The sequence below is a fragment of the Schistocerca piceifrons genome, chromosome 3, assembly GCF_021461385.2.
Source record: "Schistocerca piceifrons isolate TAMUIC-IGC-003096 chromosome 3, iqSchPice1.1, whole genome shotgun sequence".
Taxonomy (NCBI): Eukaryota; Metazoa; Arthropoda; class Insecta; order Orthoptera; family Acrididae; genus Schistocerca; species Schistocerca piceifrons.
In genome coordinates, this window is record NC_060140.1 from 64936038 (window position 1) to 64959754 (window position 23717).

The following is a 23717-nucleotide window of genomic DNA, read 5'->3' on the forward strand; positions in this document are numbered from 1 at the left end:
CAAAGTCCGTCAACTGCACATACGGTTCACGTCCACGCTGTCGCGGCATGCTACCAGTGTTAAAGACTGCGATGGAGCTCCGTATGCCACGGCAAACTGGCTGACACTGACGGCGGCGGTGCACAAATGCTGCGCAGCTAGCGCCATTCGACGGCCAACACCGCGGTTCCTGGTGTGTCCGCTGTGCCGTGCGTGTGATCATTGCTTGTACAGCCCTCTCGCAGTGTCCGGAGCAAGTATGGTGGGTCTGACACACCGGTGTCAATGTGTTCTTTTTTCCATTTCCAGGAGTGTATTTCTGCAATCGCTCTCCCATGACTTTTATCATCTCAGAGCGAAACGTAAAATAGAGACTACGTGTGCTAAAACTCTGGTTCGCTGTGAAAGAGGGCTTTCACTGAATTTTTGCTTCCATCAATTTAAATTTCAAGTATACCGAAAATGTATGTCGCTGGCTATTGACAATAGTTGGAATTCTAACTTAACAGGAGCATAACACTATATATTATTAAGAAAAATATTGTAGTTAGTCGAAAAGTGACACAGGGGATGACAAAGAAGAGGCAGCACATACGGTGCCAAAACGTAGTGAACTGCAAATCTGACAATGGCCACAGTGAAAACAAACGATTAAAGGATTAAAACTTGGAAACACGTACGTTTACTATTCTCTCGGTGATACAAATATATACTTCCGAGCCAGCCTATTTGACTGGATATCGACAGTGAGCCAATAAACGGGCAATTAAGAATGGCAATGGACTATCTTGCTACTGAACAGGCGAAGGGGCAAAGTCGGCACGGTACATCGAACATTTCAGTGTCGTGTGCCGGCTAGTTGACAGTTCGCAGCTTTCGTCTTCCGTATTCAGGGCTTTGAGGTGACAGGCTGTGGGGCTTAACGCTTTGTCCATCTTTTGCATTGGCTAACCACAAACCTTAATGCTTCAGGTAGCGAGCTGCGACTGACGTGGTTTTTCTGTGTCTGTGCTGCCAGCATCCATCGTTCCCGGTAATTGTCTTGTTCAAGCGGTGTATCTTCATGTTCGGGGAATGAGGTCAGACAAGAAAGATGCAGCGTCCAGCAAGACGCTCAAAGATTGAAGCACCTGAACGCAAGGATTCTTTCATTCAACAAAGAGTAAAAATGAAGTTGCCAAAAAAAAACTTTCGAATGGAAGTCGGGATGTGACTCAAACTTTTGGAGGGTGAGTTAGTGATGGGTTGGCATGCCTCCAGTAAGCAAACGTACTCTGTCGTCACTATCGCTTCATTGTCCCACGGACTGCCAGAATCTGCTCGTGATCCCTCATTGTCTACTAAACTTAATCTCCTGCCAGCAAGCATCTCTTGTTTGCCCAAACTGCTTAAAGACTGCCCGAATTAAAACAACATATAAGGTTAGTCACTGGCAGGCCGAATTCGCACTTTCACGAACGAAAGACTTTTAGTGATCTTTATACACGGTAAGAGATTTCGATCTGGTTTAATCTGGTGTGTGACTCACGTGTTCTGTGAGATTTCCTTGCACTGGTTGCGATCTCGCCAGCAGATTGGCGGATTGTGCAACTGTTTGTCTCCATTCTTGAGTTGTCAAAAAAGCAGCCCCAAAACAATGGGGAGTCATGTGCTTCGTAAAAGTGTCTGGAGCTCTCCGTTTTACTTTTCTATTTTTTTTATTTACTTATTGTTGCGTGGGACCAAACTAAGGATAAGTCTCCATGGCCATGGAACGAGTCAATACGTTAAATTATAACACGATAGTAAAAACAGATAAAATGAAATATAAGAAACGTATTCAGGCGACAAGTCGTTAAATAAAGAAAATCAACAATGTAACACTGGAATCTTCTTAATTTTTTAGCTTTTGCGGGAGCTCCTCGACAGAATAGGAGTGAGCCATGAGGAAACTCTTCAGTTCAGACTTAAAAGTGTTTGGGCTACTGCTAAAATTTTTGAGTTCTTGTGGTAGCTTATTGAAAATGGATGCAGCAGAATAGTGTACTCCTTTCTGCACAAGAGTCAAGGAAGTGCATTCCACATGCAGATTTGATTTCTGCCTAGTATTAAGGAATTTCTGTTCTTCATGCCTGAAATGTCAGTGGACGCCCCAGGGTAAGGAAACAAGTAAACTGGCATGCGAAAGGTGTAGGCCATTTATCACAAGTCATTTGTTACTTCACAAGAGTCCAACAATCTTTTATTGCACAGGTACCGAAAACGCTAATAAATTACACATGATTTAGGCATTTACTCCAAAGTTTCTTTAGCTAAATTAATTAATGATTAATTAGCTAATTTAAACAAATGAAATGCACCAGTTTTGGAAGGACTAACAAGCATGCAGTACCATCAAATATAACTCAAACACGCGCTTGGTGCCGGCATTTTGTGGCAGAGCGGTTCTAGGCGCTTCAGTCTGGAACCGCGCGACCGCTCGGTCGCAGGTCCGAATCCTGCCTCGGGCATGGATGTGTGTGAGGTCGTTAGGATAGTTTGGTTTAAGTAGTTCTAAGTCCTAGGGGACTGATGACCTAAGATGTTAAGTCCCATAGTGCTCAGAGCCATTTGAACCACGCGCTGGGTGTTGCGCAAACAATGACAGCAACGATGCTAAAGATTAAAATTCCAAAATTTGGCTGGGCAAAGTGGGCGCTTGACATTCATGAACTTAACTCACAAGAAATGTCGTAACCTAATGTTACACACGTGTGGTATCTGACGAGCTAAGGCCCATTAAGTGCTATTATTTTATGCAACGATCACGGGAACAATTCTCATCGCAAATATTGAATATTTCACGAATAAGAGAAGCCCCTTGGGCATAATGAAGATACTGACCTGGAAAAGTAATAAAATACCATTTAAGAAATTGAGTATTGCACCAATATTAAAACTATTACGTTACAACAAAACATCAAGCAGGGGTAACATCGAGGGAGCAGGTACGGCCGGCCAGGATTTGAGTAAGTTGCTTTAGAATAAGGTGCACTCATATCTACGAGATAGAAACTCAACTTATGGGGGATGCCGTAGCAAGCCAGGAGTCCGCAACGACTCAGAGGCTACGGTGAGGCGGGAAGCAGCGCGCCGCCCGCGCGCTCGTATACAGCCGACGCGGATAGCCTAAGCCGTATGAACCGCTGATGAACAGATAACACCTCGGGTAGCGCCTCCAAACGCTAGAAACAACTCGGGAAACCGAGAACAAATAGGCAGGCATAATTCATGCATAATACTGCTGTGTTGGCAGAAGAGCCAACACCGTGTTACTAGTGGAGGCCGAAATGCACGCGTTTTAGCTCACGCAGGCTGGCGTGAGGAGGGAAGAACTATACTGACGTGAGGTCTGGAACATGACAAGGAATTAGAATTCAGGAAACTGACGTACTTAGTTTGATACTTAAGTTTAATCCATTAATGATGAACGCCGCTCTTGACGGTACATGATTCACAATATTATCTGTTCAGAATTCGTTCAGTAACTCAATATTGCGCCTTGTTAGGTCGTAGCAAATGACGTAGCTAAAGACTATGCTAAACTGTCGTCTCAGCAAATGAGAGCGTATGTAGACAGTGAACCATCGCTAGCAAAGTCGGCTGTACAACTGGGCGAGCGCTGCGGAGTCTCTCTAGACCTGCCGTGTGGCGGCGCTCGGTCTGCAATCACTGATATTGGCGACACGCGGGTCCGACGTATACTAACGGACCGCGGCAGATTTAAAGGCTACCACCTAGCAAGTGTGGTGTCTGGCGGTGAGACCACAAATACTCGTAGAACATATTAAAATGCTCAGGCCAAGCCAAGAAACTCAATGTGAGCGTGGCCACAAGCCTTAATACAAACATTACGTATTACATTAAGAATATTACAATACGAATTCCTAAGAGGATTAACCGGTTAATCTCACAATAAAATACAACAAGAATTTAAAGTAATAACCAAGAAATCACAGGGAACTCAAACAAATTAACTTAAAAAGCTATAGACAAATCTTTGGGGCTAACACTCAAACAACTACAAGAGTAAATACATTTACTACAGCAAATATTAATTTTTTTTGAAAGGGCAAAATCTAAGCAGAGTTATGGAATTTAAATACCAAAATGAGCCAAGATTCACGGGGCCGCTAGCGTTTGCCTACCACGGTCGCAGACAATTTTATAGACATTACATCGATCAGGAAAGCTACAACTTCCAATAGAAATAACACTCAATTTAGACCTCAGTGGTCACTAACACACGTGGTGGCCTTGAAAATATGAAACAATTAATTTCAGGCCCGACAAGATAAGCAGACACTGAACAAGTGGTAGTTAAAGTAAATTTCAAAACACATCGAGTACGGCACTCACATAATTTCAGACAGAGGCACAACAAAAGTACATTCAAGCGCCAAAGAACCTGGAATACGCTTGTGTATTTAAGTACAGATATATGTAAAAGGCAGAATACGGCGCATCGGTCGGCAACGCCAATATAAGACAACAAGTGTCCGATGTAGTTGTTACATCAGTTACTGCTGCTACAATGGCAGGTTATCAAGATATAAGTCAGCGCACGAGCGATGGGACACACCATATCCGTGGGGATTTTCCCATACGACAATTTCACAATGTGTACCGTGAATATCAGGAATCTGGTAAAACATCAAATCTCCGACATTGCTGCCGCCGGAAAAAGATCGTGCAAGAACGGGACCAACGACGGTTGAAGAGAATCGTTCAACGCGACAGAAGTGCAACCCAACAGCAAATTGATGCAGATTTCAATACTGGGCCATCAACAACTGTCAGCGTGCGAACAATTCAACGAAACATCGTCGATGTGGGCTTCTGGAGCTCAAGGCCCACTGCTTTACTCTTGATGACTGCACGACACGAAGGATTACGCTTCGCCTGGCCCCGTCAACACCGACAGAGGACTGTTGATGAGTGGAAACATGTTGGCTGGTCGTACGGGTCTCGTTTCAAGCTGTATCGCTCTGATGGACGTGTAGGGTATGGAGACAACCTCATGAATCCGTGAACCCTGCATGTCACTAGGGGACTGTTCGAACTGGCGGAAGCCCTATAATGACGTGGGGGCGTGTGCAGTTGGAGTGGTATGGGACACCTGACGCGTGGAGATACGAGACTGACAGCTGACACGTACGTAAGCATCCTGTCTGATCACCTGTATCCATTCATGTCCATTGTGCAAAGCAGGACAATGCGACATCCCACACATCCAGAACTGCTACAGAGTGATTCCAAGAACACTCTTCTGTGTTTAAACACTTCCGCTGGCCACCAAAGTCCCAGACATGACCATTATTGAGCAAGTCCGGGTGCTGTTCAGAAGAGACCTCACCTCCTCGTACTTTCATGCATTCATGGACAGCCCTGCGGGATTGGTGTTGTCAGTTCCCTCCAGCACTACTTCAGACATTAGTCCAGTCCATGCCACGTCGTGTTGCATCAATTCTGCGTGCTCGAGGAGGCCCTATAACAAATTAGGCAGGTGTACCAGTTTCTTTGGCTCTTAAGTGTAAATTTAATACTTGAGTCGGAGTGATGGATTACTACAGGCAATCTAGGGTAGAGGAAGTAGCTTCAACACGGGAGCACAGATGTCAATCAAGCACCGAGTACCCTATCGGTAAAGGACAGAACAGACGGCTCCAGAAAATGACTAGCACTCCAACGCCCACATAAACATCTATGCTTCTTTGATGCAGGGTGAACCGGCTGCGTCCACCGTAGTCGCAAGTACTGCCAACCAACAGAACTCTACCGACGACGCGCCCCTTAGACAAACGTACGTCACTGGTGTCTTTTATCTCTCTCTCTCTCTCTCTCTCTCTCTCTCTCTCTCTCTCTCTCTGCGATTGACTGCCTGCCCATGTGATCAGCAAGCCGTTCCAAGGAACTTCAACCAAAGACTCAACTAAAAGGCGACCGAAGCGCCACACACAGACTAGACAGGGACGCATCGCGCTGGTAGGCAAAGATGTAGAAACGCAGAACTAGCCGACATGCTTCAAAAGTCGTCTCTTCGTGCCTTTGGCAATTTCTAATGCACCGATTACAGCTTAAACATTCCCTATTTTCCTCAGCACAACATCTATTTTGTAGGTGACGATTAGCCACCATATCATTGGGAGTAAAATGGCTTACGTATTTCACTTACTACCATAAATTGCTTATCATCCCTTAATGGCCTGGCAGAGGGTTCTTCGATCAATGTTCAAGTTATTTACCTGCCGTTCCACTAGCTACAAGTCTGTGCAAAAATTAACACATCTCTTAGTAAGCGCATTGATTTCTCTTACTTTATTACGATTATCGTTTCTCCCTCTGAAGGTTGGTGACGAAAGAATACCCAGTGGACAACTTTTGCCATTGAAATTTCGTGAAAAGATCTCTCAGAAATGAGAAACGTCTTTGTTTTAATGACTGCCACTATCTGTGACCTCTCTCCCCTGTTTCGAAATAATACGGGGTGTTCAAAATGTCTCACCGCAGTGCCGTATGATTGTTAGCGGCGCATGCCGTATGATTTTTCTCCTGCTTGAGTTACTTCCCTTCAAGTGGACTCTCCCAACATTCCACTGTTTCGTTTTCTCAGGCAGCGTCAGTAGAATCGTTAGTGTGTGTCGTTATGTGTTGATGTGAACGTTTAAGTTTACTTTCTTTGTTCGTTTGTTTCGTTGTTGTCACTGTTAAAATGCTAACCATTGAAGAACGTGTGTTTTTAGTCGAACAAGTGTTCAAAGCTGGCGGTAAATACACAGTTTCAGTTCGGTAAACATTAAATTCAGTTTTTCCGGAGACAACACTCCCACACCGCAATACTGTGGGAGATCTGATTAACAAATTTTGTAGTACGGGTTCAGTGTCACATGCATTGAGAAGTGGTCGTCCTAGCGTTTTGTCTGAGGATGATATCCATGAGTCCGAACAAGTCAGTAAGAAAACTCGCCCAGGAAATCGATGTTATTGTCGGTACGGCCCACACAGCTGTAAGGAAAAAATTAGAACTTTTCCCATGCAAAGGGACAGCCGTGCAAGAACTGAAAAACACTGATCATGGCAGTAGACTGCATTATTGTCAATGGCTCAAAAATTTCGTTGAACAAAATGAAAGGGATATTCTTAATGAAACGTTTTTCACTGATGAGGCGTGGCTTCATTTATCCGGGCACATGAACTCGCAAAATTCTAGTATGTGGAGTACTGCAAATCCATTGTGTATTCATGAGGAACCACTTCATTCTCTGATAATAGAAGTTTGGATTGCAATTCCCAGACGTCGGATTGTGGGTCCCATATTTTTCAATGGAACAATAAACGCCCAACGATACTGCAGTGATATTCTGTATCCATTCATATGAATACTTGTGTTAAGTGAAATACTGAACGTGTATTTCCAACAAGATGGTGCAACCGCGCGTACAGCTCGCGTTTCAATGTCACTGCTTGCTGATGTTTTCGGTGAGCGCAGAATTTCACAGGACTTCATAGCCTGACCTAACACCACCTGAATTTTTCTTCTTGGGTACAGCGAAAGCTACTGTCTATAAAAACCGCCCAAAATCCATCGATGACTTGAAAACTGCTTCTGTTACAGAAGAAATGTTACAGCTTGTGTCTGGAAACATTAGACGAATTTATTTGTGTATTCAGCAACAGGGGGTACACTTTCAACATTTAATGTGAAAATGGTAAGTAAAAATGAATATTCCATAAATTAATAACTTGTATTTCACTGAGTTTCATTTCGGTATATTCACTGCTGCATACGGCACGCGCGTCTAACACCCCGTACAAAACGACCTGCCCCTCTTGTGGTTTTTTCATGCTCTCCGTCAATCCCATCTGGTAAAGATTCCATACTGCACAGTAATACTTGGCAGAGGGCGAACAAGCGTAGCGTTGTCAGCCCCTTTATTAGGCCTGTAGCATCTTCTAAGTGTTCTACCACTAAACCGGAGTCTTTGGTTTCCCTTCCTCACAAAATTATCTATCTGATGGCTACAGTTTAGTGTCTAGGTGTCAAGCTGAATTGACAGCCGAAATTTAATAGATTCCTTATACAGCTCATGTGAATCACCGCATTTTTCGCCCGTACGGATATCTTGTCTAAATCGTTTTGTAATTAGTTTTGACCTTCTGACGACTTCACTAGACGGTAAATGACAGAATCATCTGCAAACAATGTAAAAGGGTTCCTCAGCATAGAAGTGGACAGTGAATGGCCACGGAACACTCTTTTACAGATGAAGCCCATTTTCATCTCCAAGGACATGTCAGTACCCAGAATTTCAGAATATCTACACGGAAAATCCACACGCACATCAACAGGTACCAAAGGTGACTGTTTGGCTTGGGGTGACGACATCGTTTATCGTACGGCCGTATCTATTCTAGGAGATGTGTCCCGCGGGCCTTGCGACCTCTATTGTTACTGGTAAAAGCTGGGAGGGTCTTTTGCTCTCCAGCCTTTCAACTGCGTGGATGTGTGGGTGGGATGGTTATTAAGCGAGATGGCGCTCGCCGCCGCATTGCAGAGCCAGTGCGGCGACTGCAGCAGAATCGTTTCGGAAATGATAGAATTATCAGATGCCATTTGTTTACAGCCTGGCCTCCCTGCTCACCGGATCTTGATCCGTGTGACTTTTGGTTGTGGGGGTATTTGAAAGATGTTGTGTTCAGTGCTTCAATGAGGAACGTAGCTGAACTAAAGGCACTCATTGTACAGCACATTCTGAACTTTACCCACGAAACACTCCTATCTGTTGTGGAACATGCTGTTTTTCGATTTCATCTTGTATCGAAAAACTTGGACAGCATACTGGTCTTGCGCAGGTCTCACGACAATTAGCAAATAACCTCGTTTGTCTTTCTATGCGGTTTTTGGCTCCAGAACAATTAAAAACCCATGGCATTTTGCTTTTTATGCAGTTCTTGGCCAAAGAACACTTAAAAACTTATGCCATTTTGCTTTTTGCTGTTTTTAGCCGCAGAACAATCAAAAACCGATTTTGGCCATCCAATGCTACGACCTTGCCTTGTTGGATGTACTCACTTAATAAAAGTACCACAACTGTTGACTGCTGAATTCGTGCGGTCGTGCGCACTTAACAGTATGGATGGTGCAATGTGCAACTCAGACCATAGCCGTCGTTCTGCGATTCATATGTCACTTGTAGCCGATCGCTTTTGCGTTAAAATGTAATGTTTGCAGCGCCCTCTAGTGCAAAAATTTTCTTTAGATTCTTATGTTTATAATGATTTCCCCCCCCCCTCCCCCTTGCATGAATGATAACAATAAGCTGTTCAAATCTGACGTCATTCTGAGCAGTGTTTCTCTTCCTAAAGTGTTATTAAATTGGAATTTTTATTATGCTTACGCTGTGAATCATGTAAGACATAGTAATACCCTTTTTATTACGTGGAGCGGTTTCAGATATCGAATCGAAACTTTTTTTAGTTGATTGTACGCTAAGGGACCCGTACTTTTGCTATATTATAAGGAGTCGTAATGCTTGCATCGGTCGAATAGTTTTAAAAATCTAAACTCCGCCAGAACAGGCCATGAAGGCCCATCGACACCGATCGGTCGCCGTGTCATCCTCAGCGCATAGACGTCACTGGATGCGCATATGGAGAGGCAGGAGGTCAGCACACCACAGTCCCGGCCGTCCGTCAGTTTACGAGACCGGAGCCGTTACTACTCGATCAAGTAGGTTCTCAGTTTGCCTGACAAGGGCTGAGCGCAATCCGATTGCCAACAGCGCTCGGCAGATCGGATGGTCACCCATCCAAGTGCTAGCCAACCCGACAGCGCTTTACTTCGGCAAGCTGATGGCAACCACTGCACCACGGCCGTTGGCATCAAAAGGTATTGTTTTAAATAAACGGTATCCGAAATCGCTTGAAGATACGAGTAGAATGGTACAATTCTTGATAATATTGAGGTCGTAACTCGTTCCAAATGAATGCTAAATATGGTTTAGAATTGAAAGACGCGTTGGCCAGAATCGGCTATTGCGTTGTAAACACGGTCATGCCAGGTCTACTCTGCGGAACTGTGACATGTGTCGGCAGGTCTTTTCTGCTTCAACTGATTTTCAAAGCGAAATTTTACGTGCCTGTTCGATAGAGCAGTACCAAATTAGTCTAACCCGATATTCGTTTTATAGATAGGGCTTAAGCATTAACAAGGGCGGTAAAACACGGAGAATAACCAGTATTCCTGTAGTGACTGACCAGCGCTGCAGTGTGGCGGTAGCAGATTGGTTCAAATGGCTCTGAGCACTATGGGGCTCAACTTCTGAGGTCATCAGTCCCCTAGACCTTAGAACTACCTAAACCTAACTAACCTATGGACATCACACACATCCATGCCCGAGGCAGGATTCGAACCTGCGACCGTAGTGGTCGCGCGGTTCCAGACTGTAGTGCCTAGAACCGCTCGGTCACCCCGGCCGGCGGCGGTAGCAGGCAGCGTGGAGCAGAGACGTGCATAAGATGGGCAAGTTGTACTTGCCTTGCTGTCCCTGTTAGAACATATCGCCAAACAGAATATCACACAAGACAATTTGGGGACAGTTATATCCAAAGGGCGTGTAAAATTCCCCTTTAAAAACATTTTCTTTCTAATAGAAATCGAAATGACGCTTTCCGTCGACTATAGGCATCGCATGAAAGACGTGATGAGTGATATTTCCTAGGGTTGACTCCAGCTGCACACTGAGTGAGCTAAGATCAGGAAAAACACGCCTGACGTCTCTTGGGAGGGACACACGGTATATAACCCTGCGCGTAATGGAGAACTGTGCAGCTTATGCTTGCACTTACGTTGTACAAACTGTGACGTCGGAGTGCACATGTGAACCGGACCGTTATGCCCTTTGTTGCAGGCAGGAGCTGGCGAGGTCTGCCGGCGCGCAGTGGAACAACCACCGCAACATCTCGGAGCTGCTGGACAACCTGCTCAGCGGGTACGACAACAGCGTTCGGCCAGACTTCGGCGGTGAGTGCCTCACCTGATGATTTGTTACCACCTAGCCACGCTATCTTCTTCTCCTGCTATCTTACGAGGGTTGTTTTTTAAGTAAGGGCCGTTTTTATTTTTAAAAAAAGATACAAATACTTTTGTAAAAAAACTTTTATTTTCTGATTCTACACACTTTTACCTATTTTTCTACATAGTTGCCTTGTTTATTTAAGGACTTGTCATATCGTACAACTAAGTTTTTAATTCCCTCTTCAAGGAATTCGGCCGCCTGCTCCGACAGCCAAAAGTTCACGGCCGCTTTCACTTGATCGTTGTCATTGAAGCGCTGCCCGCCAAGATGGTGTTTCAGGTACCGGAAAAGGTGAAAATCGCCAGGAGCAAGGTCGGGGCTGTATGGTGCATGGTCCAAAACTTCCCAGCCAAAAGAAACAATCAAATCCCGAGTCTTTTGAGAGGTGTGAGGCGTAGCGTTATCGAGCAGGAGCAAAACTCCTTTTGTCAGCATGCCACGCCTTTTGTTTTGAATTGCTCTGCGGAGGTTCATTAGAGTTGCACAGTAGGCATCTGAGTTGATTGTCGTCCCTCATGGCATAAAGTCCACTAGCAAAACACCGCGCTGGTCCCAGAACACAGTTGCCATAATCTCGCGCTTAGACAGCGTCTGTTTGGCTTTGACCTTGGCGGGTCAGGTTGTGTGTCGCCATTCCATCGATTGTCGCTTGCTTTCGGGAGTGATATGGGATACCCATGTTTCATCTCCAGTGGCAATTTGACTCAACATGTCATCCCCTTCTTCCTCGTAACGAATCAAAAAGTCCAATGAAGTGGCAAATCTCTTCCCTTTGTGGTCCTCTGTGAGGAGTCTGTGTACCCACTGAGAACACAGTTTCTTAAAGTTTAGGTTTTCAGACATAATTTTATACAAAACCGATCGTGAAAGGTGTGGAAATACCAAAAGAAAGAGCGGAAATTGTGAATCTTCTGTCCTCACCAATCTTTGTTTCGACTGCAGCCACCAAATCATCAGTGATCACAGAGGGCCGGCCTGAACGTTCTTCGTCATGGACGTTTTGACGGCCATTTTTAAACTCTCTAACCCATTGACGCACTTTACCTTCACTCATTGCATTCAGGCCATAAACTTCTGTTAACTGACGATGAATTTCTGCAGCTGATAGGCTTCTCGCGGTCACAAAACGTATCACTGACCGTATCTCACACGCGGCGGGCGGTTCAATAATCGTAAACATTATAAAGTAGCACAGCGATGCGTACACGTCAGCTAAAGAGATGCAACTTGCATCAGTGTGAACGGGAAGGATGCCGGCAAGTGGCGCGGTGGCTTGTTGCGGCGTCTGCGCGAACTACGGGACTATACGCGCGAACGGCCCTTACTTAAAAAACAACCCTCGTATTATCTAGGCTTTCTATCTTTCACCTGCTAATATCTTATTATTCAACGTCATCACTTTAACCTCGTAAATTATTATCAACTAGCCATGTCATTTAATCTAGTGATTTCTTATTATGTATACTTCACATTTTCATCCACTACAGTCCGCGACAGTGTTAATGGCCTGTCGCCACGCCGCACAGCTTACAAGAAGTGGTGCGTTGTCAACTCGGCGCTGGGCGAACTGACGGCAGCTCTGCTACGGACAGCTGCTTTAGCCGATGTTTGACCTGTCTCGCTACTGTCAGGTTCATGGTGCTCTACTCCCCGTTCCGTGATAAATTTATTAAATGTACTGCGACACACACGTAACAGAATAGAATGTCTATTCAATCTTTCACAGTCATAACTACATAGCGAAATAGTGATACATACTCTCTCACTGCAGAATGGATTCTCTGATAAATTGCACCTTACAGAAAGATTACGCCTTACATTCCTCTTGCTTTATTAAAAAAAAAAAAAAAAGAAAGAATCAACTCAAATTTAAAATACCGACCCCCCCCCCAGTCCCCAGGACGAAAAGCATTTTAATCTACGTTATATAGTAGACAGAGAGAGGAGTAAGATAAACAAATTTGTTTGAATGGCAATTAACCGCAGCAAGTATATAAATAATGGTTCATGAAGTAAACGCCTTTTCTAGCTGAAATCTGTTTTATTAATCCAGACGCGTTCCACATTTTATTTTAAGGCATTACCAGTGGATATCATCTGAAATAGGACATGTGGCTATATGCCGTCATTGTAGATTTAAGAACAGTTTACCCCCTTATTTTTGCATATAATCGTAAGTAATAATTTATTTATGCAAAAATAAGGGCGTAAACTGTTTTCAAATCTACAATGACGGCATATACAGGGTGTTTCAAAAATGGCCGGTATATTTGAAACGGCAATAAAAACTAAACGAGCAGCGATAGAAATACACCGTTTGTTGCAATATGCTTGGGACAACAGTACATTTTCAGGCAGACAAACTTTCGAAATTACAGTAATTACAATTTTCAACAACAGATGTCGCTGCAAGTGATGTGAAAGATACAGAAGACAACGCAGTCTGTGGGTGCGCCATTCTATACGTCGTCTTTCTGCTGTAAGCGTGTGCTGTAGACAACATGGTTTATTCCTTAGAACAGAGGATTTTTCTGGTGTTGGAATTCCACCGCCTACAACACAGTGTTGTTGCAACAAGACGAAGTTTTCAACGGAGGTTTAATGTAACCAAAGGACCGAAAAGCGATACAGTAAAGGATCTGTTTGAAAAATTTCAACGGACTGGGAATGTGACGGATGAACGTGCTGGAAAGGTAGGGCGACCGCGTACGGCAACCACAGAGGGCAACGTGCAGCTAGTGCAGCAGGTGATCCAACAGTGGCCTTGGGTTTCCGTTCGCCGTGTTGCAGCTGCGGTCCAAATGACGCCAACGTCCACGTATCGTCTCATGCGCCAGAGTTTACACCTCTATCCATACAAAATTCAAACGCGGCAACCCCTCAGCGCCGCTACCATTGCTGGACGAGAGACATTCGCTAACGATATAGTGCACAGGATTGATGACGGCGATATGCATGTGGGCAGCATTTGGTTTACTGACGAAGCTTATTTTTACCTGGACGGCTTCGTCAATAAACAGAACTGGCGCATATGGGGAACTGAAAAGCGCCATGTTGCAGTCCCATCGTCCCTGCATCCTCAAAAAGTACTGGTCTGGGCCGCCATTTCTTCCAAAGGAATCATTGGCCCATTTTTCAGATCCGAAACGATTACTGCATCACGCTATCTGGACATTCTTCGTGGATTTGTGGCGGTACAAACTGCCTTAGACGACACTGCGAACACCTCGTGGTTTATGCAAGATGGTGCCCGGCCACATCGCACGGCCGACGTCTTTAATTTCCTGAATGAATATTTCGATGATCGTGTGATTGCTTATGGCTATCCGAAACATACAGGAGGCGGCGTGGATTGGCCTCCCTGTTCGCCAGACATGAACCCCTGTGACTTCTTTCTGTGGGGACACTTGAAAGACCAGGTGTACCGCCAGAATCCAGAAACAATTAAACAGCTGAAGCAGTACATCTCATCTGCATGTGAAGCCATTCCGCCAGACACGTTGTCAAAGGTTTCGGGTAATTTCATTCAGAGACTACGCCATATTATTGCTACGCATGGTGGATATGTGGAAAATATCATACTATAGAGTTTCCCAGACCGCAGCGCCATCTGTTGTTGAAAATTGTAACTATTGTAATTTCGAAAGTTTGTCTGCCTGAAAATGTACTGTTGTCCCAAGCATATTGCAACAAACGGTGTATTTCTATCGCTGCTCGTTTAGTTTTTATTGCCGTTTCAAATATACCGGTCATTTTTGAAACACCCTGTAATAGCTACAGTGTACATCAGATGATATCCACCGATGATGCCTTAAAATAATATTCTAAACGCGTCTGGATTAATAAAACAGATTGCAGCATGAAAAGGCGTTTAATTTAAAGAAAAAAAATAAGTAAAAAAGAATTATCATTACAGAATAGATATTCCACTGAACTGCTTTCTACGGCACAGAGAGCTTGAGAAGAAAGTAAATATTCATCATAATTATAGAGTAAGTTTACGTACCATTCACGCACCTTTTTACACGGAGCTTTCATTGTCGCTGCCTTCGGAACTGGAGTGGCTAGATGTGGGAGCCAGACTGACGATTAACGAATCCATTATTTCGTCTGTGACAACTTCATTTTGGTAATCTTCTTCTTGCAGTTTGTCAGTGTGACGAACGCAAGCTTCCCAATGAGCAACGGTGATTTTCTCTATTGCTTCATGGGTGAGTCTTTCAGTGTCGGCTACTTTAAATGTAATGCTTTTGTCTGCCACGTATTTCTTCACCTGTGCCCACACCAGTTCAATGGGGTTATAATGGCAGTGATAAGGAGGTACTCGTATCACTCTGTGTCGATGTTTCTTACCTATGGAGTCAATTTCGTAGTTTCAACGCTGGTCTTTGACATCTTCACCAGTTCCAAAAGCTCTGCTCTTGTTTGTGTTTCACTGTGCGTTATATTACTATTTCGCAACCAAGAAACAATATCACTTTTCCTTGTGCTTGTAGTGGGAGGCTTGGTTCAAATGGCTCTGAGCACTAAGGGACGTAACTGCTGAGGTCATCAGTCCCCCAGAACTTAGGACTACCTAAACCTAACTAATCTAAGGACATCACACACATCCTTGCCCGAGGCAGGATTCGAACCTGCGACCGTTGCGGTCGCGCGGTTCCAGACTGTAACGCCTAGAACCGCTCGGCCACTCCGGCCGGCGTAGTGGGAGGCCTGTTGAGAAGAACAGAGTGATAGCTTGCATTGTCCATAACAATGACAGAGTCTGGATGCAAATAAAGCAACAGCTGATTCTGAAACCGTTCCCGAAATGTTTCTCCATTCATTTCGGTATGGTAGTGAGATGTGGTTTTCGATTTGAAAATAAGTTTACTTTCAGGCACAAACCCGGTAACAGCAGAACCAGCGTGACATATTATAAGACGCCCTCCTTTTCCCACTGGAACTTTCTAACTGTCTTGTCCATCTCTTGTTTGCCAAATAAAATTTCTAGTATGGTTTTGATTTACCCAAGTCTCATCCAAGTAATAGACAGTTGACGTTCCTTTTGATCTGATATCATGCATTTTTCTTAGAAACGTAATCCTAGCAGCAGCAATACCATTACGCTCCATTAAAAATTTGAGCCCAACATTGGACTTTACGTATTTAAATCCGATGTTCTTCAACATTCTTTGCATTGATCTTGCACTTCCATCAAACCCAGTAGCTTCGTGCATAACAGCGCACAATTTCGCTGCTGTGGGGAACTCGCCTCTTTCATTAAATTCGAAATCCTTTTGGTCGAATTCGCCGATTCCTGTTACCCTCTTTGGAACGCTATTTTTTATTCCCTGGACAACGAAACACCACATTGCCAAGTGCCTCCTCTAACAGCTTCGCCTCCTGTATAACTCGCCTGACAGTTGGTACACCAATATCGCCACAGGCCGCTGCAGTGCGTTCCTGCACCTTGGCAACCTCGCAGGTCGGCTCGCTTGAAACTGCCTCACGCTTGAAGAGAGCATATTCTAGAAATAAGGTCTCTTGCCTCTTTGTGAAACACTTGGCGACGTTCAGGTGTTTCAGCCAGTACAACAAAACTCAGAGAAGACCCAGTATACAATAGAAATCGGCCAACCGCACTTTTCCGCACGTAAAACACGGTAGAGCTCTGCAATATGACGGAGCTTCAGACAACACGAGGCGCGGAAACCGAATGAGCACTCATTGGCCAGCTGCGCAGCTGTCTGCTGTGCATCGTTGGCCGAGAGGCCATCAACGATGTCGCGAAGTATAATTTCTTGTAATGTACCATTATTAAGTTGAGCAGAGGACTTTTTTGTGAAACGTCTTACTACTTTCACCTGTTAATTTATTCTCATCTAACATTTTCACCTTCATATACTAATGGTCCATAATCTATCGCAATTACCATTGCGTCCAAAGATCTTGTTATCAAGCCTCCATATCTTCACAAAACAATTTCTCTACATCTAGTATTAATAACTTCACCAGATGGTATAGTAACAAAAGGTTTTACTACCTTCACCTGTTAATTTATTTCGCCTGTTTTGGTCTCATTCATCTGTTAACGTCTTAGAATGTAGCGTTATTACCTTAAAGTCCTAAATTGTTGCTGTGTTGCCTTTTCATTTCACCCAATAAATTCCTACTGTCTAGATTTGTGTCTTTTATCTGGTAATCTTCATCACCTTCACCTGCTTATTTCCTGTTAGCGTGTCCTATTGCATTCAGTTGCTAACTTGTTGTCGTTTATTTTTGTCTTCTACTGGTAATATTTTATAACTCACCAGAAATGTATCAGGTGTTGAGTGGTACTTTAGATAGGTAAATCAATTAGTGAAATCAATGTGAAGTGAACTAGAAATTAGAAAATAAATGAAAAACTTAATTTAGTTTGGAAGAATTGCACACTGGCAAACAGCAGGCAGAGCAGCAGTGGTAACGGCTGGCGGTTACATGTCAGCACATTCAGCAGAAGCCATCGTCCTCCTCACATAAGCAGAAGATGTCGAATCAGGCGTCAGGGCATCGCCCGACCGGCTCACGTGTTTCTCAGTTGTCACATGTGATCAAAGGCCCTCACCTACATTCCAAGAACCAATAACCAACGTTAAGAAGATTCTTCGAGAAGCTTTTCAACGTGACAGAAGAGGCAATGACCGTAAAGTCGTTCACCTCCAGTGAACTGAAGTGGACACAGTGTGCCCGACAGTAGGAGTTTTCAGTTCAGTTTTGGTTCGAGTTCAGTTCCAGTCGGTGCTGAAGACCATCATGCACGAAGAGACTACATTGTACACAGAAGCACCAAGTCCGCCGCCATAATGGAATAGCAAGTAGCAGCCTTGCTGCCTGAAGACAGAAGTTAGAATGTATTTGAAGACTGATTTTTACGTAACCGGGTGACTCGTGAGGATGGCAAGGGGACGGCCTCACATCAGTAGTCACCTGTGAGCTGGTGATGAAGGTCTGGCAGCCAAAGACTGGCAAGATGGAGTCCATTGCTTGAGTCCAGGCCACTGGCCTTCCCCCGCCGCGCCGCTCTGCTGGCCGATGCACAACAGTGATATACGCGGCCGCTTAGAAAAGAGAAACACTGGGACGCCGCATCCAAGGTATCACCACCCGATTCACGACTTCATTCTCAATAATTAAATGGGCCACCTCATGATGCGCATCTCCAGTCATCTGAGCGAAACAGCGACATGAGATACACACTGCCTGGCGTAATCAGACGCCGCCGCCCATGCAGCAGAAGGCTTCGGAAACGACACAGCTGCCGCTCTCCGAGCCAGAACAATCCAGTAAGGAAACCATTTTACAAATCTTTCATTAAAAGATATCTTATGTAAAAATGCTGTTTCATTTTACCTTATACTCGAGACAAGGAAGAACCGACCGTGCCCACATGTTGTTAAAAGAGAAAAAGTAATTTCTTTAGTGTTTTTCACCCTGACATAATGCTTTAGAATGAAATGCCATTTGCAATAATGCTCATCCTGACAATCAACTAGCATCAAAAGAGGTTATCCAGCTACACAGGGAAAAGGAGATGTGTGTAAGGTTACTGTATCGACATAAGATCCGATGATCTGCCACGTTGATTGCTCTACGAAAGGCAGGAAAAGTACTTTTACAGACTTTTAAGGAATTTGTCGTGCCGTTACCTTCAGTCTCGCAATGAGAGGATTTCTGTGAAGGCTTGTCAGAGGTGCCACATTCATTTAATAATTTGCAAGTTATGCAACTCTGTTGGCTGGTTTATTTGGAGAGAGGCGACCAAACAGCGAGGTCTTCAGTCCCAAGGATGGTGAAGGAAGTCAACCAGGCCCTTTCAAGAGAACCATCCCGGCATGCTACTCAGTAGAGTTTGAAAATCACGACATGGAGGCAACGCACATTGAAGATGGATAATTTGTGCACAAACAGTGCGATGTAGTGCAGCTCATAGAAGTGTCTATGATTTTTGCTTAACAGTTTACAAACACAGGAATGACACAGCCAACCAGCTGCAAATAACTGTTGGGTACATTGACCTAGCTTTCGATACCTCTAAGGATGTCACCATCAGAAAGAAATTCCGAGAAACCATAAAATTACTTTGCGAGAAGGCAATGGTCAGAGTTTAGAGCAGAGCATGACTATTGCTTTCTCGCAATGTAAGTTTGTTTTCTCAAAATTTCATTCTGGTGGCATCCTCAGATGTATCGAAATCTAGGTCAATGTACTAAACAGTCATTTTCAACCGGTTGGCCGTGTGATTCCTATGTTTGAAAATTGTATAGGGTTGCTGAGAAACAGCCATGTTTAGATCTCCTTAACAATTTATCTTATTGTAGTCCAGCCTCAGATTTTTTCACGACAACCTATGTTACATCAAGTCGATGAGTAGCCTGGCAGGCGTCATTGTTCGGAAACTGGAACGGTTAGGCCCGCGTAATTATTGCTGTAAAATATTGCGTCCAGCAGAAAAATGTGGGATGAAGAACCTGGCGGAGGGGTTGGGAGCGGAACACTAAAAGTGTCCCGTCTTTGGTCTCCGAATAATCCGCCCTCAACTTCTCCTGTTTTTCCCTCAAATGTACCAGGCGTCTATCGTAAGAGTCGTCAGGCGCATGTTCCAAAAATGGTTCAAATGGCTCTGGGCACTATGGGACTTAACATCTGTGGTCATCAGTCCCCTAGAACGTAGAACTACTGAAACCTAACTAACCTAAGGACATCACACACATCCATGCCCGAGGCAGGATTCGAACCTGCGACCGTAGCAGTCGTGCGGCTCCGGACTGAGCGCCGAGAGGCGCATGTTCTCTATTGTTTCGGCACATATTTCAATTTTTTTCTTTTTTTGCATTGTGTAGCTGTAGTCAGCCCGGACAAATAGCGCTCATCACACCTTTCTTGCGACGCCCGTTGCCTACGGTGGTTTGTTTCCCGTTGCAGACAGATTTTAAAGCAGAATTTTATGTGCTAATTCGATAGGGCGGCCCCATATTATTCTTGTCTTACCAACGTGTATTAACAGGTACAGTAAAAGCACGAAGAACAGTCACCTCTGAAGCAGCGACTCAGCCCACGTGGTTGGCGGTAGCAGTCGGCGCGGACCAGGGCAGTACGCTCGCTGCTGGGCTACTTGTTTTCCTTCGCGTCTTACTGTGCCTGTCAGTACATATCGGCAAAAAAATATCGGACTAGAATAATCTGGGACCGTCCTATCGATTGCGCACAAGAAATTCCGCTATTTGTTTGGACTGACTCCATATACACATTGCAAAAACGAAATTACAAACATCTGATGAATCAACAGAGAAAATACGCCTGATGACTCTTGGAAGAGACACCCTGTATTTAAATAGCAAAGTAAATTGAATAAATGAAAAAGACACAAGGTCGTGGTTCGGATTAATAAGGGACTCAACAAAATGGATAGATATAACTAATATTTATTCAGAAAACAGTTCATAGATTATCCAATTTACATATGCTCAGCTTTAACGAGAGTATGACAATAGGTACGTACTGGGATGTCTGCCCCACATTCCTCCAACTCAAAAACTCCAACAAAATAGAAGAAAAAACTTGTGAAAATAAAAGAAAGTGCCACTAAAAAGACGTTTCGAAAGGTAAGCGTGAACCGTCATGACCGATAATTACCGAAGGGAAAACAGAGAACTTTCCCTATTTCTCATCTCTTCCACAATTGTTTCTGCCCCACTTTTTCACCAACTCATCAAAATAGTGCAATTCAAGTAAAATTCAAGAAAAAATTAAAGAAAAATCAGCATAAGAACAAGATCTTTAACAGAAATGATGAAATAACCATGTCAATGAAGGAAGAATATTCAATTTTTTTAACAATTTTTATCTTAATTCCAACTTGGAACTTCATTATCATCATTATTGGCTGCTTTTATTTTTCTGTTCAACTGATGTCCAAAAGTAAGGCAACAAATTGAAATTTCCCAGGGTTGCCTTTATTTTGCCACAAAACAGTACAAACCGGTGATACTAAAATAGAAACAACGTAAAGAAAACAGAAGGTCAACAACTGCAACATGCAGTACATTACGCGACCATGTTCTTCGTTTTCTTTCAGCTTAGATCTCCATACACTTTCCGACAGCTATTTAATGTGCTCGATATGGGGTGTGACCACCTCTGGCAGCAGACACGCCTGACAACAACGGAACTTGCTGTGAATGACATGTTCCAATGTTGTTTGTCACGTTAAGGTAATAATGCCCATTCATCTTGCACAGCTGCTCGCTAGTCTGGATGATGACGCACCCGTCTCCCTAGTGCATCTCAGGTATGGGATTCAAATCGGGAGAGCGAGCAGGCCACGCGATGCGTGCGATATCTTTAGATTTCCCCCCCCCCCCCCCCAAAAAAAAAACATCAACCACCCTTGCTGTCCCCCCTGCGGGTCCGGGGGTTAGAATAGGCCCGAGGTCTTCCTGCCTGTCGTAAGAGGCGACTAAAAGGAGTCCATACCCCTCAAGGGGGTATTTAGTGCCTGCGTCCGGAGACGGACCATCCCACGACCTATATTTGTGGTCTTTTTGGTTTTCCACTTCTCGTTTCTTCCTTCTTTGGTTGGTTCCTTTCTTTGTTCTTCTTCATCTCACTGTCTTCCTTACTCTTTCCCTTGCCTTCTTCTCCTTGCCATCTTCTCCTTGCCTTCTTCTCCTTGCTTTCTTCTCCTTGCCTTCTTCTCCTTGCCTTCTCTGGTCTCCGCCTCGGCGTTTGAGACAGTCTGTCCTCTCTCTCCCTCTCTCTCTTCTTTTACTACTTCTTCTTCCTTCCTCCCTGTGCGCGCCTGAAGGCCGACCCACGCGTTCGCACGCGTAGCTGGTGACGGGGTAACGCGTAATTCTCCGCCCTGGGTAGACAAGTAAGGCACGCACGTACCCCCTGGTAAAGGCCAGGCCCAGGGAGGGGTGATTGCCTGAGCTGATACCTTCTGACCATGCCGATTGGTCCCTCCGTCTGTTTCTCGGGAGGTGTGACCTGATGTGTAAACATTCACCTAAGGCGGGAGTGCCCTCTGAGAGGGTCCCCACAAGGAAGGAGCGCGCCATCGGAGACGCTGGCAATCATGGGGGATTCCTCCGCAATGGATTTCTCTTCTTCTCTCTCGACTTCTGCCCACAAACGGAAACATCACCAGCCCCCAGTGACGAAAGTACTACCGCCTACCCCACAGGTCCTCGTCGTTTCTCGATCTGAGGATGGAAAGGATTTTTCCTCTGTCAGCCCTTTCGTTATCCAGAAGGGTGTAGATGCCATAGCCGGATCTGTCAAATCTTGTACCAGGTTGCGTAATGGTACCTTGTTACTAGAAACTGAGAGCGCCTTTCAGGCACAGAAACTGCTTCGGGCCACACTCCTGTACACGTTCCCTGTCCGGGTGGAGGCTCACCGAACTTTGAATTCGTCTCGTGGTGTGGTCTATACTAGATCCCTCGACGGATTGACTGACGAGGAGATTCAATCTTTCCTCGCTGAGCAGGGCGTGACGGCTGTCCATAGGGTCATGAAAAAGGTCAACAATGACCTTGTACCGACCCGGACACTTTTCTTGACCTTCGATTGTGTTAAGCTGCCATCGCGCATCAAGGCGGGCTACGAGGTTATTTCTGTTCGCCCCTATGTCCCGACACCTACGCGCTGCTACCAGTGTCAGCGTTTCAATCACACTCGACAGTCTTGTTCCAATGCGGCTAAATGTGTCACTTGTGGCAGGGATGCCCATGAGGGTGACTGTCCACCTCCGTCTCCTCGTTGTGTGAACTGTCAGGGTGACCATGCCGCATCCTCCCGCGACTGTCCCGTCTATAAAGAAGAACGCTGTATCCAAGAAATTCGGGTCCAAGAGAAAGTGTCTACCTCGGCTGCTCGCAAGCTATTGGCTAGTAGGAAGCCCACGCTGCTCCCAGCGGGGAAATACAGTACTGTCCTCGCCTCTCCTCGGACTGCCAGGGAGGTGGCAACCCAGACATGCGATCTGACCTTCAGCACCACGGTCGTCCGTTCGGACAGTGCTAAGATCGCGCGGTCGACGTCTCCTCTTCCTCCCATCACCCCACAGACACCAGCCCCTTCATCAGCTTCTGCTAAGACGAAGACCCAGAAGTCAGATGCACGGGCCTTCAAGAAGGAACCGTCCTGTGCAGACTTCCTACGTACCTCGATCTCCCAGCCATCGACCGGTACTTCCACCAAACGACCTTCCAAGAAGGCTCATAGGAAGCACAGTTCTCCTTCTCCGCCACGGCGCATATCTTCTTCTGCGCCACCCAGCGGTTGCCGCCCCAGGCCGTCATCCGTTTCGCCTGGCCGCACCGCTGGTAGCCGACCATCTGGCCGTTCACCGGCGGAGGAAGCTCCCCCTCCCGGCCATCTTACCAAGATGGCCGATGAACCTATAGAACCAATGGACGATGACCGTCCGCCTACTGATAGCTGCGGCAGTGCTCGCTCGAAGCCAGGCCCTCAGCGGCCTTCGAGGTGACCCCTTCTTTCATCTTCCTTTTCTTCTTACGATGGCACTTATTCACTGGAATATTCGCAGCATTCGCTCCAACCGAGAGGACTTGAAGTTGCTGCTCCGCTCGCACCGTCCGCTCGTCGTAGCCC

At 45.2% G+C, this 23717-nt stretch overlaps 1 protein-coding gene across 1 annotated transcript in view; it reads left to right on the forward strand.

Annotated features, from left to right (window-relative positions):
- The first annotated feature begins 10975 nt into the window (after positions 1-10975).
- The window catches only part of LOC124788389 (gamma-aminobutyric acid receptor alpha-like), a 253140-nt gene continuing 240398 nt past the window's right edge, over positions 10976-23717 (forward strand). Inside the window, exon 1 of the mRNA XM_047255654.1 lies at positions 10976-11020. The gene's annotated coding sequence lies outside the window, so the exon portion shown is untranslated. The remainder of the gene's footprint in view (positions 11021-23717) is intronic.